This window comes from Felis catus, chromosome B3, assembly GCF_018350175.1.
Source record: "Felis catus isolate Fca126 chromosome B3, F.catus_Fca126_mat1.0, whole genome shotgun sequence".
In the NCBI taxonomy this organism is placed as follows: domain Eukaryota; kingdom Metazoa; phylum Chordata; class Mammalia; order Carnivora; family Felidae; genus Felis; species Felis catus.
Genome location: NC_058373.1, coordinates 121,666,938 through 121,684,302, shown reverse-complemented (window position 1 = coordinate 121,684,302; position 17,365 = coordinate 121,666,938). Strand labels below are relative to the sequence as shown.

Sequence of the window (17,365 nt, the reverse complement as noted above, 5' to 3'; positions counted from 1 at the left end):
GCAGGGCAGGTACTGGGAGGAAAGCTGTCTCCATGCAACAGCTCTTGATGTGTTTCTCTGATTAATGTGGCAGAGAGAACATTGCAGCTTTTTCCTGAATGGTCGCCACGTGGAGCCGGAGTCATTAGCATCACGTCTCCCGCTTGCCATGACCTGCTGACCACCCTAAGTAGATAAAAATGAAAATGGCCAAGACAGCTGCAAGGCTCAGAAACAAACTGCCTGGTGGCTCTGCAGAGTCTTTTATGTGGAAGCTTTCCGGAACAGCCCCGCCTTCCCCATCCTCTCAAACCCCTGTAAAGCCGTCCTGAAAGTTTCTGCTTCTCTAGCTGCTGGTCCCCGGTGAGGGCAGAACCCCTTTCTCGGGAGCAGAGCCCAAGTGTGAGCGGCCCCCACCACAGGCGTGCGCTCCAGGTGAAAGAAGATGGGAGGAGGGAAAGGCTTCTAGGCAGAGGGACCAGACTGGGCAAAGGATGGGAGAGAGCTGGAGCCCTGAGGCGTCTGTGCAGGGGCAGAGGAGGTGGGCGGGGTGGAGACTGGGGACCCAGACTTTATCCTGAGGGCAACGGAGAGTTAGCTGGGGTGGAGGGAGGGTATCTTGCACAGTGTGCAACGGGGTGTTGTAAAAGTCCCTCCATCCCAGCGTGATGGATGTTGGGGGCCCAGCGTGGAAATGGGAGAACGGTTAGGAGGCCGTTGCCAGAATCCAGGCAGGTGATGATTCTGCCTCGAATTAACACGGCACCTTCCTCAGTGCTCTTCCCCCAGTCTGGGAGTTGGAGCATCGGTCCGCAGTTTCTGGAGGACAAAATCTGAGACAACCGACGGCCACCTGACAGCCTCCCAAGGATGGGAGTGATGGTAGGAGGTTTGTCTTTGCTTTTGCCTCGGCTCTGTGGGGCGGGAGTCGGATTGCCATAGCATTCTGAGTCACCGGTTTTGGCTTTTTTTTGTTTTCTAAGCTGCCCCTCTCCTTCTCCGGGCCTCAGTTTCCCCAGCCAGGCCGTGGGGGCGGGGCAAGCCCTGGAGACTGGCTCCCGGGCTCCCTGGGAAGAACCGTACTCAGCAAGCGGGAGCCCATGCCAGCTCCACACCCCATCACTGCACCTCTGCCGCCGCCCCCTCCACCGTCAGCCAGCCCCACGGCAGCCGCTTGCCAGAAAGCAGGCCCGTGCACTCAGCCCAGGCTGGAAGGGAATGAGCAATGGCCCTAATTGCGGAGCCGGCAGGAGAGGCCGGGAGGAGGCAGCGGAGAGAGAGAAATCATCTTGCGCTGCGCCAATTACTGATCAGCTGGGACATAATTGTGGGGCTGCCATCCCGGCTGCTGGAGGTACCAGGCCTCCCTCTCGTTAATCAACGATAATCCAGAATTACGACCCTTAATGACTTGCAAAGACACTTATGCACACACGCACACATGCTCTCACACGGACACAAGTAATTGATAATCAACCATGTAATTTGAGGCAATAATTCTGTCCGGGCCAGATGACAGGCTCCACCCTGCCAGCAGAACAGAACCCAAATCACAGCCCCACCGCTGCGATGGGGGGCAGCCTCCCTGGGGGAGGGAGGCTCCTTCCTGTCTCTAGAGTGGGTGCCGAGGGGGCCTCCAGTTGTCTCTAGGCCGTAAGGAGTACAGGGAGGTTTTGTTTGTTTGTTTGTTTGTTTCCCACTTTTACTTGTCTGTATTTTCTAACTTTTGCACATTATTATTTGTAACATTTGCAAACCTCACTGCCGCCGTCATCCCTCACTCGTGGCCCTAAACCAACGGCCTCAAACTTCAGTCCACGTTCACGTCACCTAGAGAGATGGTTAAAAATGTGGACTTCTGGGGGCGCCTGGGTGGCTCAGTCCGTTAAGCGTCTGACTTTGGCTCAGGTCATGATCTCGCGAGTCGTGAGTTCGAGCCCCGCATCGGGTTCTGTGCTGACAGCTCAGAGCCTGGAGTCCGTTTCAGATTCTGTGTCTCCCTCTCTCTCTGCCCCTCCCCTGCTCGTGCTCTGTCTCTCTGTGTCTCAAAAATAAATAAAAACATTTAAAAAAAAATTTAAAAAAAATGTGGACTTCTGGGCTCCTCCCCAGGAGATTTAGACCAAAACATGGGACCCAGGAATTGCATATTTAATAAGTGCCCCAAGTGATTTGGGTACGACGATCCACACACCATACTTAAAGAACACTCTAAACCAGTGACTGTTGATCCTGGCTCCACATGGAAATCACCCCAGAGCTTTCAGGAAATTCTGATGCCTGGGCTTGACCTAAGTGGGCTCAGCCGGCATCTGTCCTCCCAACCTGTCCTGTTCTCTTTACCTTGGGAACCGCTACCAGAGTCCTCTCAAACTTGAACATACATATGGACCACTGGGAGTTTGTTAAAAGGCAAAAAATCTTGGAGTGGGGAGGGGAGCCCTGCGTTCCTAAACACATCCCAGGAGGGGCGCCTGGGTGGCTCAGTCCGTTAAGCGTCCGACTTCAGCTCAGGTCACGATCTCGTGGTCCGTGAGTTCGAGCCCCGTGTCAGGCTCTGTGCTGACAGCTCAGAGCCCGGAGCCTGTTTCCGATTCTGTGTCTCCCTCTCTCTCTGGCCCTCCCCCGTTCATGCTCTGTCTCTCTCTGTCTCAAAAATAAATAAACGTTAAAAAAATAAATAAATAAATAAATAAATAAACACATCCCAGGAGATGATGATGGTGCCGGTCCTGGAGAAGTAAGACTCTCTCATCCTTTGCTCTAGGCCCAAGCACATGAAGTCAGGTGCCAGAAAGTCCTGTTTATGAAGCTCTTCTTCTGGGAAAGGCCATGTGCCGGGTCTGCAAAAGTGAATCTGCCCCCAGTTTTGTTCCGGTGGGGGACTGCCTGCGAGTCACATGTTAGGTTCTTATAGATGCCTGAGAACAAGACAGGCTTAGGCTGATCTGCAGACCGTGCGACTCTTGATCTCGGGGTTGTGAGTTCGAGCCCCATGTCGGGCATAGAGCTTACTTTTTAAAAAGGTAGCGGGAGGGGGAGGGGAGTGCGTGGGTGGCTCAGCTGGTCAAGCGTCAGACTTCCGCACAGGTCGTGATGAGTTCAGGCACCCGGTCGAGCTCTCTGCTGTCAGCGCGGAGCCGCTTCGGATCCTCTGTCCTCCCTCTCTCTCTGACCCCCTCCCCCGCTCTCTATCGCTCAAAAATAAATACGCATTAAAAAATTGTTTTTAATTAAAAAAAAAAAAAGACAAGCTCAGGCTAACTTAGGTGCTGGGGCCCTAGGAAGCAGGAAACATTGGTGCCTGCCCTCAAGGAAACAAGATACAATAAATTCTTGCGAACACGAAGGTGTCACTGGGCAGGAGGGCCTGGTAAGACAAAACATGGGCATGTGCTTTGTATCAGGGGTCTAGCAGGCTTCATAAGAGTGTCACGGGTCAGGCCCAGGGGCTGAGAGAAAGGCAGCGAGGAGGCTGGGGACGGTAGTCAGTGTCCCGCGACGGCCACAAGCATCTTCCGTTCTGGTACGCGCCCTTCGCCACACCCTTCAGGAGGAGAAATCTGTTTCCCCTCCTCCTGAATCTGGGCTGACCCCGTGACTTGCTTTGACCAGCAGAACGTGGTAGAAGTGACACTGTGCCAGCTGGCCCCTACGGAGCCCGGCAGCTTCCGCTTTCATTCCTTGGGAAGCCGGCTGCCACGTAAGAAATCCAACTACCCTGAAGCCACCATGCCGGCCACATGGACAGGCCATGTGGAGGAGGGCTGAGGTGCCAGGCGTGTAAATGAAGCCTTCTGGGCCCTTCCCTCCCAGCCCAGCGGGCAGCCGAATGCAAACGAGTGACCCCAGGTAACTCATGAACGGAGAACCACCGAGGCGGGCCCTGCCTAAATTCCTGACTCACGAAATCACGAGAAAGAATAAACTAACTTTTCTAGTTGATTGTTCCACGGCGATAGATTGCCGAAACACTTGGGTTCTCGTCTCAGTTCGGACACTCGCAGGCGAGATCTGTGAGCTTGCCGGCCCTGTTTTCTGGCCTGCAAGATGGCGGGCAGGTGAGATCACGCATCCAAACCCCCGCGCGCGGGGCCTGGCACACTGCTCGTGCTCATACCAAGAATGTATGATTGTTAGCGAGGTGGTGCCAAGATGCCCACATCCGGCTCCACCCTAAGTGGCGGCCATTCGGATCATATCGTCCCACGTCCTCGCATGAGTGGCCATCATTCTCCTCTAATGGGAATGGCCTGTCACCAGGGTGACACCTTGGCTAAGAGCCGTGGCTTCTGAGCCAGACAAGCATGGACACAAGCCCTTCTCTGCCAGTTTCTAGCTTTGTGACCTCACACAAGTTATTTAAAGTCATTGAACCTTGGTTTCTTCACCTGAAAAGTGAGGCAGTCAGACCAGCTCCTTCTCTGGGAAGCCTACCCTGATTAACCTCTCCCCACCCCTTTTCTCTAAATAGAGCTTTGTCATATCCTGCTTGTAAGACAGGTGCTAATTTCTGAACTTTCAGAAGAGGGCTGAAATGAACTATATTGGATGGCAAGAGGGGGTAGGGGACCCTTGATCATACTTTGTTCATAAATATAGCTCCTCATTATTGAGTCCAAGAGTTTGCCACTTGATTTGCATGCACTGTCCTCACGCCTCGCCTGTGAAGGAAGTCCTGTTACCAACCACTCTCACCTGAGAAGTTGGGTGGGGTCTTGACGAGGATTTGCTTCCGTGTCGGTTGTGTTTGTGTGTGTGGACACCGTTCCTTCTCCCTACATACCTTATGGACTAGAAACAAAATACGCCAGGGAAATATTTACACAAATCAAAGTGGATGATTTCTCGTCTAACTCACCCCCCACCCACCCTACCTTTGGAGTACGTCCAGCAGTGGACACTCTCTCACCAACTTTGCCACCATCACCCCGGTCCCAGCCATCGTTTCCTTGTCCGCATCCCTCCCATAGCCTGGGCCCCCTGCTCTCCCACTCTTACTCCCTACAGAATGAGCCTGTTCAAGTGCCAGACAGATGATGTCACTTGTCTGCTCAAAACCCCGCATGGCTCCCAGCTCACTCAGGGTAAACACCAGTGTCCTCCTGATGGCCCTCAGAGCCTGATACCACCCGCCCCTCCTCATTCTCTCTCTGACATGTCCTGTTCTTCTCCCTTGTTGTCTCCAGGACAGCCTCCCTGTCAACAGGCGTGTTCTTGCCTCAGGGCCTTTGCACCTGCCATTTCCTCTGCTTGGGACCCTCTTCTACCGAGTAACTACATGCTTCACTCCCTCACTTTCTGTAGATCTTTACTTAAATGTCACCTTCTTAACACAACATTCCCTGAGCACGTTACTAAAACTTGGCCCCCATCCTGGGACACACAAAACACCTCGTCTACTTTGGCTTTCCCCATAGCACACGTTACCATCAAACATGTTTATGCCACTTGTTTATTTACTTCTCTGTCCCATGCCCCCACCACACATGCACACACACACTCACACTCACACACACCCAGGCATGTAAACCCTCATTGGGCAAGGATTTGTGTCTGTTTCGTTTACTGCTATTGTCCCGATACCTCGCAATCAATAGCTCAATAAAACTTTGTTACGTGAATGAATGCAGAGGCACATAAACACATCCTCAAAAAGCAAAACAGACCCAATTTGGGTTCTGTTAATACAGGTGTTAAAGCATCTCTCTAGCCTGGAGGGGTTCCAGTGCTCACCTTTGCTTCGTGTGTGCGTGCGTGCGTGCACACGTGTGTGTGTGTGTGCACATGTACATATGTGCAGTAAAGGCCACTGGCAGTGGAAATTGCTGATTGTGGTAGTGATGGGAGTTGTCAATAAAAATCCATTGAGAATGTATTTCCCATCCTTGTCAAGCCCTTGCAGCCATTCCCAGTGACAGGAATTGCCCGGTAGTCTGGGAGAGAACAGGTAGCCAGGAGGGCAGGTAGCCCTCGCCAGCCTGGTCCTGTGAGGCTAAGCAGTCCAATTAATTCGAGGAGGAATAACCAGGCGTGGCCTGGAATGTGCAGTGTGGGGATTTGCATGGTCAGGTTTGCTGTTTGCACAATCCTGCCACGTCCACTCTCGTGGGCTCAAGGAGAGGTTCGGGCTCTGCCATTAATCTCCATCAGAAGGGCCCGGAGCCTGGGCTCAGCCAGGGTACTGGTGGATGGGAGAGCGTGGGGAGCCTGGCATGCCGCAAGAACATGACAGGATCCCTTCCGGATGAACCAAATGAGTGACAGCCCAGGTTCAAAGGGATGAGGTTTCCATAGAGAAGACATGACGGCTTGGGTGGCTTTCCACTCCCCTAAGTGACAGCGTCTCTCCCCTCTGGTTTTGGGGGAAGGGTAGAGAAGACTTCTGGGTCACAGATGAGGACACTAATGCTCAGAGGGATTATGTGCCTTGTCCGAGGTCCCTCCACAGACCACCAGTCCGAGATGCAAGGAGCTTTGCAAGTGCTGTATCCGATACAGATGGTGGTTCCCGGGGTGGTTTTTGAGCTCGAACCCATGCCTCCCTGGTTGGCTTCAAAATAAGTTGGCTCCGAAAACCTAGTTTACCTGTCACTCATTTTGCATCCCTCTGAAATCCTGGCTGGTAACACCTGGGGCATGCTCTGTGAATACTGGGTCAATATATATGTCAATATACAGGTCAATATACAGCCAGTTGTGCTAGCGAGGATCCCCCCTGCATCACCCCCAAGCTCCCTGAGCCCACAGCCCTGCTCCTTTGCTCCCAGCCAGCAGGGGGCGTTGCACACATTGTTTCCAGCAGGCTTCCCACCAACCTCTCCAGGTGCCCAGCCCATTCCCCTTCTGTGATTGAGACATACAGGAGCCCGATAGGAACCAGCCTGTTTCCTGCCCAGAGCCTTCAAATTGTGTGGCCTTCCCCCCGCAGGCAGCCCTCTGGCAACGGATGGGACTAATATGTACTGAGTGGTTCCTCCACCAGGCACCGTGCTAGACGCTTGACAAGCATGACCTCATTTCATCACGCGAGCTACTGAAATGATCAATTTTATAAGTGAACATACTAAGGTACTAATTTTACCTCATTTTTACAAAGGAGAATACTTAGGTTTGGAGCTAGCAAGTAACTCGTGACCCCTACCCTTGAGGCCTCTCCTTTCTTTTTTTTTTTTTTTTTTTTAATATTTATTTATTTTTGATAGAGAGAGACAGAGCACAAGCAGGGGTGGGGCAGAGAGAGAGGGAGACACAGGATCGGAAGCAGGCTCCAGGCTCCGAGCTGTCAGCGCAGAGTCCGACGCGGGGCCCGAACCCACAGACCGTGAGATCGTGACCTGAGCCGAAGTCAGACGCCCAACCGACGGAGCCACCCAGGCGCCCCTGAGGCCTCTCCTTTCTGCTTCCAGGTGGCAGACTTGGGCAGTGGGATGGGGGTGGAGCGACGGGCTGAGGCCTGGGCCTCCCCGGAGAGGGCTGGCTTGGGAAGAATGCTTCTCAGAAGAGGAATAGTTTTTGCTCTCGCTGTGCCGGGTTCCTGCCTCCCTGGGGTTTGTTCCTCGGAGCTCTGGGTGGGCCCCTTGAACAGGCCTTCCAGCTCCATGTTGCTCTCAGGGACACCCAGGGACATTTTCTCCTGGTGTCAATTCCAGCTCCCTGGCAAACACTGAGGAGTGTCCCGGGTGGACGCTGGTGGTGGCAGGGAGAGGGCCAGCCCCATAGGAGGGGAGAAGGCCTCACGGCATGTCACAGTAGGACCAGCTAGCCCGGCCCCTCTGCCATTCTACATGCGAGGAAACAAACCCAGACAGGGGAGGACAGTGACCCGGAGTCACCTGGCTAGTAACGGCAGAGCCGGGGCCGGAACCCAGGTGTCTGAGCTGCCAGGCTTTCTTCAAGCTTTAGCAATCATGTTCTCCAGGGCCCAGAATTGCCCCCTTCCCACCACCCTACTCCCCATCACATCCTGGCCATATTCCACGTCAACTGCTGTGCGCCCTCTTCTAGGCCCAGCCTCCCACCCCTCTTCCCCGCAGGCTCTCTCTCCCTGTGTTAGAACCGCTTTGCTCTCTTTGAAGCACATGCCTTCCAATCTAGGTTGACTTGTCTCATCTCCCCAGCTGATGTTTGAGACAGGTGCCAACGGGTAGAGCAGTACATTGGACAGGGCACTGGGCCAGGGGCTCAGACACCTGCATTGGAACCTGGCTGGGCCACTGACCTGCAGCGTGTCTCAGGGAGGTCGGGGCCTCCGTGGCCCTGTGGTCTACACCAGTGCTTTTCAGACTCTGTCCGTAGGGTCTGCCTTGGCCAGAGGGAATCCTGCCCCCGCTTGGATTCAGCTGTGGCAGCGTTTCCCTTTTTCTTTCCGAGGGGAAGATTCTGAGGTGGTGAAGACAGTTTGAAAGCCATTTTGAGGTCCAATTAAATCCTGTTAATTTTTGTATTTCACTCACCCCTCCCGTTGCTAGCAGGAATACGGCATCCTACACAGAGCATTCACAATAAACATGTGGCGGATGGAATTGAATGGCAGTGCTGGGAAGCAGAGGGCTGCTAAGCCTGGCTGGGCAGGGAAGGGGCACGCGAGCGGGAAGTAAATGGCCAGAAGGCAGCTGGAAGGAACGGGGGCCTGGAACAGGCTTCCAAGGTGAAGGTGGTCTTTGAAAAGGGGCCGAGGCTGCCCTGAGCCTGCGGTTTCTGCTCCCTTCCTCCTCCGGGTTCCCTCCTGGCTTGCCCCTTAAGTGGGCCACCACCTCTTCCACAGCCCTCCCGCAGGGGCCACGGCGTCCTTGCACAAACCCTGCCCATCCCCTGCTGCCAGGGCCGCCCACGCGGCTGGGCGGACACGAGTCTGGCAGCCATTGGTGTGGCTGAGCTCTCCCGGAATGAAGTTCGAAAGGGCCACGGGGCTGGCACGGAACAGAATCCTGTGGCCTGGTCAGCAGGCCAAAAGCCAGGGGGGCCGCTGTCATCTGGGCCCCCGAAGGCAGGCCTTCCTGAAGCTGCAGAAGTCTGCAAGGCTTCTCCGGGCACGCGGGGAGGAGGCCGGATTTTGTGTGCTTTTGTCAGATGCAGTCTGTGCTTTCCGTTGTGTGGGTATGTTAGTGCTGCTTCCAGATCTTGGCTCCTCCTGGAGCTACAAATTACACTCTAGCCTCCATCCTGTAGCAGCGCTTCCATGCCCCAGGGTAACAGGGACCACCCCGATCGTACAAGTGTGGCCACCCACAACTAGAAAAGCCTGTGTCGTGCATGGTTTAACTCTGACCGGGGTAAGAAAAGGCCTGAGAAGCACAAAGGGGAACCACAGTGACAGCCCCAAGAAGCGCCATCAGGACACTTCCTAACATACTGTTTGAATTTCATCGTCATTGCCATGTTCCTCCAGCACCCGCCCACCTCAGAACTGCTCTCCACTTTATGCCATCTGCCAAGTTCTTGGGGCCGCCATCACAGTCATTCAAGCAAGCACTCACCTCAGCGTGCCTCAGCTGGAGAGTCTTTAACCTTTTTTAAGAACGTACTACGTGTGGGGCACTTTATAAACTTCAGGTACTCTACAAACTTTCTTTTATTCGGTCATCAGAACAACCCCACGAAGCCGATGCTTTTGGCCGCAAGTCACGGTGAATTCGGTGATATTGGATTGAGCCCGGGGTCCTCACCGAATGATGAAGGAACTGATGAGCTCAGGAAATAGTCCAGGGGCAGACGGCTCCAGCCGCCACGACCCAGGTTCTTGCCATGTTTCCATTCTATCATCTAGGTTCTCTGAGTAGGTATCTCCATCATAACAAGATGGCTGCTAATGTCCCAGCCACCATTCCAGACATGACATCTGGCTGTAAAGGCACAATTTACTTGCTCTCATGCTTTAAGAGCAAGGGAGTATTTCCTAAAACAACCCTACACACACACACACACACACACACACACACACACACACACACACCCAAAAGATCCTTCCTCACATTCACATCTCATTGACCAGAATTGGGTTGTAGATCCGTCAGAAAATTAATCACTGGCGAGGGGAATGGCATACCAAGGTTAGTTTAGACTAATTAGGATTTCCTCCTCCCACCCCAGGCAGCTTCAGGAGGAGGTGGACTCCTGAAAAAAAAAAACAAAAAAAAAAAACCAGAGCATAAAGGAAAAAAAGCAAGAGTGATGTCTGCCATTGGATGTCTGCCACATGGATAATTACTGTTATCTCCACCTTACAGATGGAAAAAGTGAGGCTAAGAGAGATGAAACAATGACTTAAGGTCACATTAAGAGGCCAAGTTAGGACGTAAGTCCAGAATTGTTTGACTCCAAAGCCCTGGCTCTTTCTACTACAGGATGTACCAAGCACTAGTCTATATGTGCTTATGAGTAAGAAAGATTGGGATATCCATATCCATCTCTGCTGGAACAAAGGGTATAAATAATATCCACAGACACTCGCACACTATTTTACTGCCAATACAATTATGTCATAAGAATTGACGTTCAGGTACGTTCATTTGGACCAGCATCTATCTAAGTAAGGCCTCTAGGGCCTCTAAGGTCTCTAGAAAGAGACTTTGACTTTCGGGACAGACTGGTAAGCCCTCGCCTTGACCTTTAGAGACTCCCCAATGAGGGAGTTGTATGAAGAGATAAGCACAACTCTTTGTGATATATGCAGATTGCCATGTAAGTACAGAGCCAGGACATGCTGGAGACCAGTATCACAGGAAAGGTAAAAACTTTACCTGCTGTTTTGAAAGATGCCTAGAAGTTTGCTTAAAGAAGAAGAGGGGAAACACATTTCTTCTAGGCAGAGAAAAAGGCATGGGCTTGAAAGTTCGGGTTACGTTTGAGGAACAAAGAGGGATTTAATGCGGTCAGAAAGTAATCGAGGGGCAGGAAGAGGCAGAAAGGGGGGTTGTAAGCACTTTCCCAGGAGTCTTGCCTTCCAAGGTGGGAAGTGTGCCCTAATTCTGTTAGGCACCTGGAAGATTTTTAAGTGGGAAAGTAAAGTGATCAAATTTGAATGCTTTTGGAGATTTGGAACCCCCTAATGAGCCCCAGTGAACGTGAGTGGACAATGTCCGTGGCTCAGCTACAGATACGTGGATTCCAGAATGAGTTACGAGAAGTCACTGACAAGGAACGATGCCTCTGGGCATTAGCACCGCGTCCCACTGTAATTGGAGCCAATGTGCCTGTACAGGGATGTGCAGAACCTTGCACGGGTTTGAGAAGACCCACAAAGACTATGGATAACTTGGTTGATGTATCCATACTGAACAAACACACTGACTCTGAGATTATTATGAAAAGCTAGCATCTATTGAGTACTTACTACATTCTGGGTACTCTGCTAAGTCCCCCATATGCACTATCTTATTTAACTCTTACTTAGACCTTGTAAGGAAGGTTTAAGCTACGCTATATGAAGTTGCCAATATTTGATGTGATTACCTTATGAAAACTGATGAGGAAGCCTGGTGGTTGGCACAGATCACGCGATCACACGTAGCAGAGCAGGATTCGAACCCAGCTCTGATAAAGACTCTAGAGTGAGGCAACCCTAAGTTCCCACTGTGGCTACCACTGACTAGCTGTGTGTCTTGGGACAAGTTACTTAACCTCTCTGAGCTTCTGTTTCTTCACCTACGCAATGAGGATAGTAACCGAACCCACTTCATTAGGTGTGGGTTAGGAGAGAGAATGCATTAAAACACTTAGCACGATGCCAGACACAGAAGAGGTACCCGATGAATATTAGTTGTGTCTATCATCACTGCTATTAATATTCCAAAGCCTGGGCTGTTAAGCACCTTCCCAACCTGCTGTGGGGGAGATGCCTTCTGGAATCAGTGTGCCCCCTGGGTGGAAAGGAAAGAGATTTTCCTGCAGGAACCAGATCGGCATTGCTGGTAAATAAATAGTCTTAGGCTCGCGGGGTGAGGAGAACCAGGAGCTATGCTCTCTCATTTCCAGCACTGCTGGCCTCTGCTTATTCCTTCTCTCCTGAGTCCCTGGGTCCTCATGGCCCCAGGGGATGGACCCGGGAGGAAGCGGCCTTCCCACTGGAAGAGTAGCTGGGGTAGCTCCCATGAAGCTACTTCTGCCTCCTTTTCCCATGAACCAGCCTGAATGAGATGTATCTCCAGGATACCCTGGCTGCTTTTGCTTTTGGGAACCACACCCGTCAGTGAGGGGTCCTTCTAGTTCCCATTGTATGTACTTTCCGGTTTTGTGTACAGATGCCTGTGATACATGCATGCATGCAGCTGTGTGTGTGTCTCTGGACCCAAGTGGAGCTCCACTGGCACGGGCTGGAGGTTGGCACCACCTTGGCAGCCTCAGCCCCAGGACACCTTTTGCTTATTACATTCCACGCTTGGGTGGAGCTCCTGCCTGCTGGGTGAGTATTGACTCCAGACACTTCTCCATCTAAATCTCCAGCGTTCCTTCTTTAGGCAGAAGTCACAAGTGCTGCTAACTTGAGAATGAAGTTCAAAGCCCGGCCCCCTGCAGTTCTCAGCATATCTCCTGGAGATGGGGTGCTTCTGAGCACAGACTGACACAGGCAACTGCGATAATAAGAGGCTGAAAGAAATCGAGAAGAGGCAGGCCGGCTAAACCACACCTTTGTCTCAGCACTTTTGCATGCGCACAGATCTTTCCGGCATCGTCTGCCCCTTTGCCTGGCTGGACTCTTGCACAAGACCTGGCTGCCCCCAGTTGAGTCTCTCTAAAAAGCATGTCCAGTCCCCTCCAGAGGAACTCAAAACACAAGACACTCCTTATACATTTTCCTGGAAACATGCTATAGCTCCAGCCTGGGAAAGCGTCCAAAAAATTTCCAAACCAAAGATGATGATGATGATGATGATGATAATAATAATAGAGGTGGGGGAGGAGAGAAACTTGGGCAAACGCTCCCACTGATTAATGTTCAAGGGAACAGACTTGGATTGTAGGGAAAGGAAAAAAGAAGGGTTTTCCAGGTCAATTTAAACATTTGTGCTGTTTGCTTTAAAGGCAGTTTCAAAATAGTTGGCCTCCCCAAAGCGATTTTTTGGAATCTACCCAGAGGGCAAAAACTTACCCTTCCTTCCCCCATCTGGAAAGCTTTCACACCAGAGGCCCCACTCCTTCCTGAGCTCTGGCTTCAGAAGGAAGGACTTTCCCAACCTTCCAAGATTCCCTGCCCTCCCTCACCCTGCTGACCCATAAGGAGTTCTGTTTGCTCCACCCAGCAGCAGCTGCATTCCAGCTGTGAAGCTATTATGAAACATTTAGGAATCCTCCGGCTGGAAGGCTGGAAGGTAAATGAAGAATGTGTCCTAATAACACCTGAATGCTGGCGAAAGCTGAAAGGAGAGAAGCACCAGGAGCACAGAGTTTTGACTTCGGGTTCCCTTCATAATTCTACTGTGCCGAAGAGGCGGCCGTGAGCTCCCGAAAAAGTTTTTAGTGATCTTACAGACAAAAGTGCTGACCAGCCTGACCGCGCCCCACCTCCCCCCCCCCCCCGCCCAGCCCCCGTCACTGTGAAACACCAGCAACCAAATTCAGACATATTTGTGAAGATTCAAAAATATTTTCACTTACTCATGAGCTCTCGTCTTTTTAATTAAAGCACAACATCTTGCTCAAAACAAGCCTTTGGAACAGCAGAGTAAACAGAACCTTAATTTAGGAATTCGCCAACCAATCTCCACTGCTGCGGGCAGGTTACGGCAGCAGTTTGGAGGCAGACGATGGACTGAAAGTCCAGGAGGCTCCGTGCCCTCCCAGAGATGGTGTCTGTGCCTGACGATTCAGGTGGGAAGGAGGGGGAGGGGGCTCAGAGACCAAAGAGGATCCTTTAAATACATAGAAGTTGGCCAGACAGGGCAGGCCCGAGCAAATGGCTTTTTAGGCAGCTGAAGCCCTCAGCAGCTGTCGGAACAACTGCCACCAAGGCCTCCCGGTTGCCAAGAGCGCTGCAGCATTGACTGGGGCCTTTCCCCTCAGCCTCATCGCCATCGTATTATCTCCTGGGACTGCACTGGAGACCCTTGGGTTAATGATCCCATCTCACTACCTGGTTTTAGAGCGGTCCCTAGCTACACGCTGCCTCATCCAAACCGCTTCATTCCCTGGCGGCTGAGATTCTGTACTCATTCGCTAGCATCACCGGCCACCCAGCCAGACAGCAACAATTAACCACCATGGGAATGCTTTGAGAACCCAGCATCTGGGGTGAGGAACCCCACGAAGTCCTCCATTAATTCCTGGTGCTGAAAGCCGATATGGAAATTTAGCTGGAGAGCTGGTGGCCTGTGTCCCAGGGGGCCACCCAGCTATTGTGAAAGTGCCCTCGCCCTTCTTCCTGCTCCCGCTGTCCCACTTCAAACACTCCCTGTGATCCACCTTTTTAACACCTCCAGGGCCACCACTGCCACCGTCACCCCCGCCCCCTGACCTAACCACCCACTTCTCATCCAGGTCCTTTTAGAGAGCAGCCTGCAGAGTTGCCATGGAGAGCACCCCTCCCCCCCCCCCCCACCGTACCATTTGGGGCTTTGAGACCCTAGAAGGAAAGCACCAGGAAACCCCAAAGCGTTCTCCTTCTCGAAAACAATGGCTTCCAGGGTCTGTGCCAGACACAATCACAGCACCCGAAATAGACTCATTGTCCTCTTGTGCAATATCCAGGAATTTGGTGAAACTCATCATTTTTCAGGTTACCGATAATGCAAGTTTGGAAACTGAAACAGGAAGGAACACAGGCTGAAAAAGCTTTTATCCAGCCCACAGCATTTTTCTCTCCAGATGCAAGACAGTTTGTTTTTTTTGTTTGTTTGTTTTTTGGGGTTTTTTCCAGCAGTACTTTGGTGGGGTTAAAATTAGCTGGCAGCATTCTGGTCACATGCTAGACAGCAAAACAAAAGGGAGTTGTTCCCTGGCAGGTCCTGAAGCGGCCGACAGACCTTCCTAATCCATGGACTTCTGGGAAGCTGGCTCTTCAGGCCCTGGTACAGAGGGGCCACGCCACTGATTCCCCTCTGTCGTCACCCGGCTGCAACAGGGGCGGAACACGGGCGGTGTCCAGGCTGTTTGGGACCTCGGAGCTTGCCTCCATCTGGGAAGTCACTCAAGGGCCACAAAATGGCTTTTGCAAATCTTCCCATTTGGGAGAGGAAGGCTGAAAAAAGGAAGAACCTCTGAAGCCAACACATAAGCAAACACGGCAAGGACGCGGAGAGAAAGAGGAAGGGCCGTGTCTGAAATGTGGACGCGGGCCTCACCTTCCGGGGCAACGGGCTGCTCCTGGCATGTTTAAAACAGAAAAATCATACATCCGAACTATGTGTGGCTAGCTTTTTGGTTGGATCCTTTATTACTGGACCCTGACGATAGGGACTCATCATGATCTGCTTTGTTCTTCCAGCTTAAAACTGTCACCCAGAAGCGCTGGATGAAAAATGCAGCCTCTGATTCATGCGCACAGTCAGGAAACATCTCTTGCGCTCAGTACAGAAACATGTCCGTCAACTTGGGGAAGGAATCACCGCCACGAAATGTGCTTTTGGCTTGCCACAGCTTAGCAGCTGCCAGAGCCAAAAACCCAGCTGCCTGGGTTGTCTGGGGAAGGTGGTAGCTGGGGGCGAGTGGGGAGAATGTAGAGAAAGAGGGGCTTTCTGAATCACCTGATCTGTGTGCCTCCACCTCCTGTTTAATTCCAAGCCAAAACCCACCTCGAGATGTCTCAAGGGCCAACTGCTCCTAAAAATCGTGTTTAACACTACCCCTTCCAGCTCTGCGCCTGCCGTCAAGGTGAAGCGGATGGCTTTTATTGATTAATTTATTTCTTTGGAAGGGGCTACTTTGAAGTCAGGAAATTCCAGGGAGACAGAGTGCGTTGCCCTGGCCAGAACTGCTGTGACAATCATAAGCAGACACCCAGAGAGAGAGGTGGGTTAAAAGAAACTGCAGCTAAGCGCCAGGAACTTGGATTTTTCGTCTTTCCCCGGCCCCGGCCTCCATGTCAGCAGTGCGCTTATGAAGAAATACCTCGTTTGGCTCAACATTCTGCGGTGGTCAAGGGTTTGTGCGAGCTATGTGGAGCCTGCTTTGTCAAGAGGGCTTCATAAACCAAACCGGCCTCTGACTTGGATCTCATCCTGAAGCCCTCATTATACAGGCAGACCGAAACAGAAATTCCCCTTGCTTTAACGCCCAGCACATAAAGTCCTCTTTAATAAACATACACCATTTTTCAGTGGGACAGCCTCAAGGTGTCAAAAGTACATAAAGGTCTGAAAGCTGAAACCGTAGATAAACAGTGCGCTGAAATATATTTAGCAGAAAATATTGAAAGCCACAGGAAAAATATGTTCTCTTCCTGGGATGTTAACGAAGGTTTAGGTTCAGGAAACCTTCAGGAAATAGCAAGTTGGGTTGAGAAGGAATACTGTTCAATGTAAATAAATCACTAAACCTCTTTGGCCTTCCTAGGCCTTGGCTGGAATGGAGTATTTCATTTTTTCCCCATTAAACAGGCCACCCGGGGAGTTGGCATTATAGACCTGAACATGTACCAAATCTGAATGTGCTATTTTGTTTCTGTACATTGAATCAGACTGTGTTTCAAACAGCAGCTTGTGCAAAATGGGGGGGGGGGGAGGGGGCGGGGGGCGGCGGCGCAGGCTGGTGCGCCCTCGCTCAAAGTGTCAATGACAGACCTGTTTCACCTCAGATCACCCAGTGTCTTGTCCCTCACAGGGACATAGTCTCTGTTGTTGTTGCCCAAGGTGATGTCATGCTCATTCTTAAACCCAGGGTTCTAAGGGTTGCGCTTATACTGCAATAAAATGGCTTCAGAAAGACCCAGATTTCCTGCCGTCTCAAGGTAGGGACATAGAGAACAGGAAAGGGCAGGCAGCCACTCTCCCTAAGATGGATGCTGCATGATGTAAGCGGCTGGCTAAACGTCTGGCATCCTTGCCGTTTTAAGTTGCCAGCAAAATATTATTAAAAAGATAAAATACACGCGAACCGTGCAGAATGTAGGGCTGCTGTGTTTACATCCGGGTTTTGATGACTCAAAGACTTACACTCGGGCTTGCTGAAAAGCTCTATTAAAAACACAGCTTTGTGAAAGCCCCCAGGGAGCAGGAAGCCGGGCTGGGGGTGTGCGTGATTGTGCTGTAGGGGGGTGGGGGCGGGGGGGGGGGGGGGGGCTGGTGACCCGCCCAAGGACGGGCTCTTAGGCCTGCGGTCCTGGCCCGGCACTTAAAGCCCGGGAAGTGCTTCGAGGTTAACCTTCTCTCGGCTTTGGAACCAGAGCAGGCAGGGTTAACCTTTTTCCAGAACATTTATTTCACCATCTCACTGACTAGAGGGAGGAGGGGCA

At 51.9% G+C, this 17,365-nt stretch overlaps 1 long non-coding RNA gene across 3 annotated transcripts in view; it reads left to right on the top strand.

The window, feature by feature from the left end:
• LOC102902606 overlaps window positions 1-4,595 on the top strand; it is a 32,324-nt gene extending 27,729 nt beyond the window's left edge. The window contains exons 9-12 of one of the 3 annotated variants that reach the window (XR_006599836.1): window positions 74-414; window positions 755-861; window positions 963-1,333; window positions 1,794-1,963. This is a non-coding gene — a long non-coding RNA (uncharacterized LOC102902606). Of the gene's footprint in view, window positions 1-73; window positions 415-754; window positions 862-962; window positions 1,741-1,793; window positions 1,964-2,746 lie in introns of those variants that run through there. The other 2 variants (XR_002158827.3, XR_002158824.2) reach the window with 2 other exon arrangements.
• The last annotated feature ends 12,770 nt before the right edge of the window (window positions 4,596-17,365 follow it).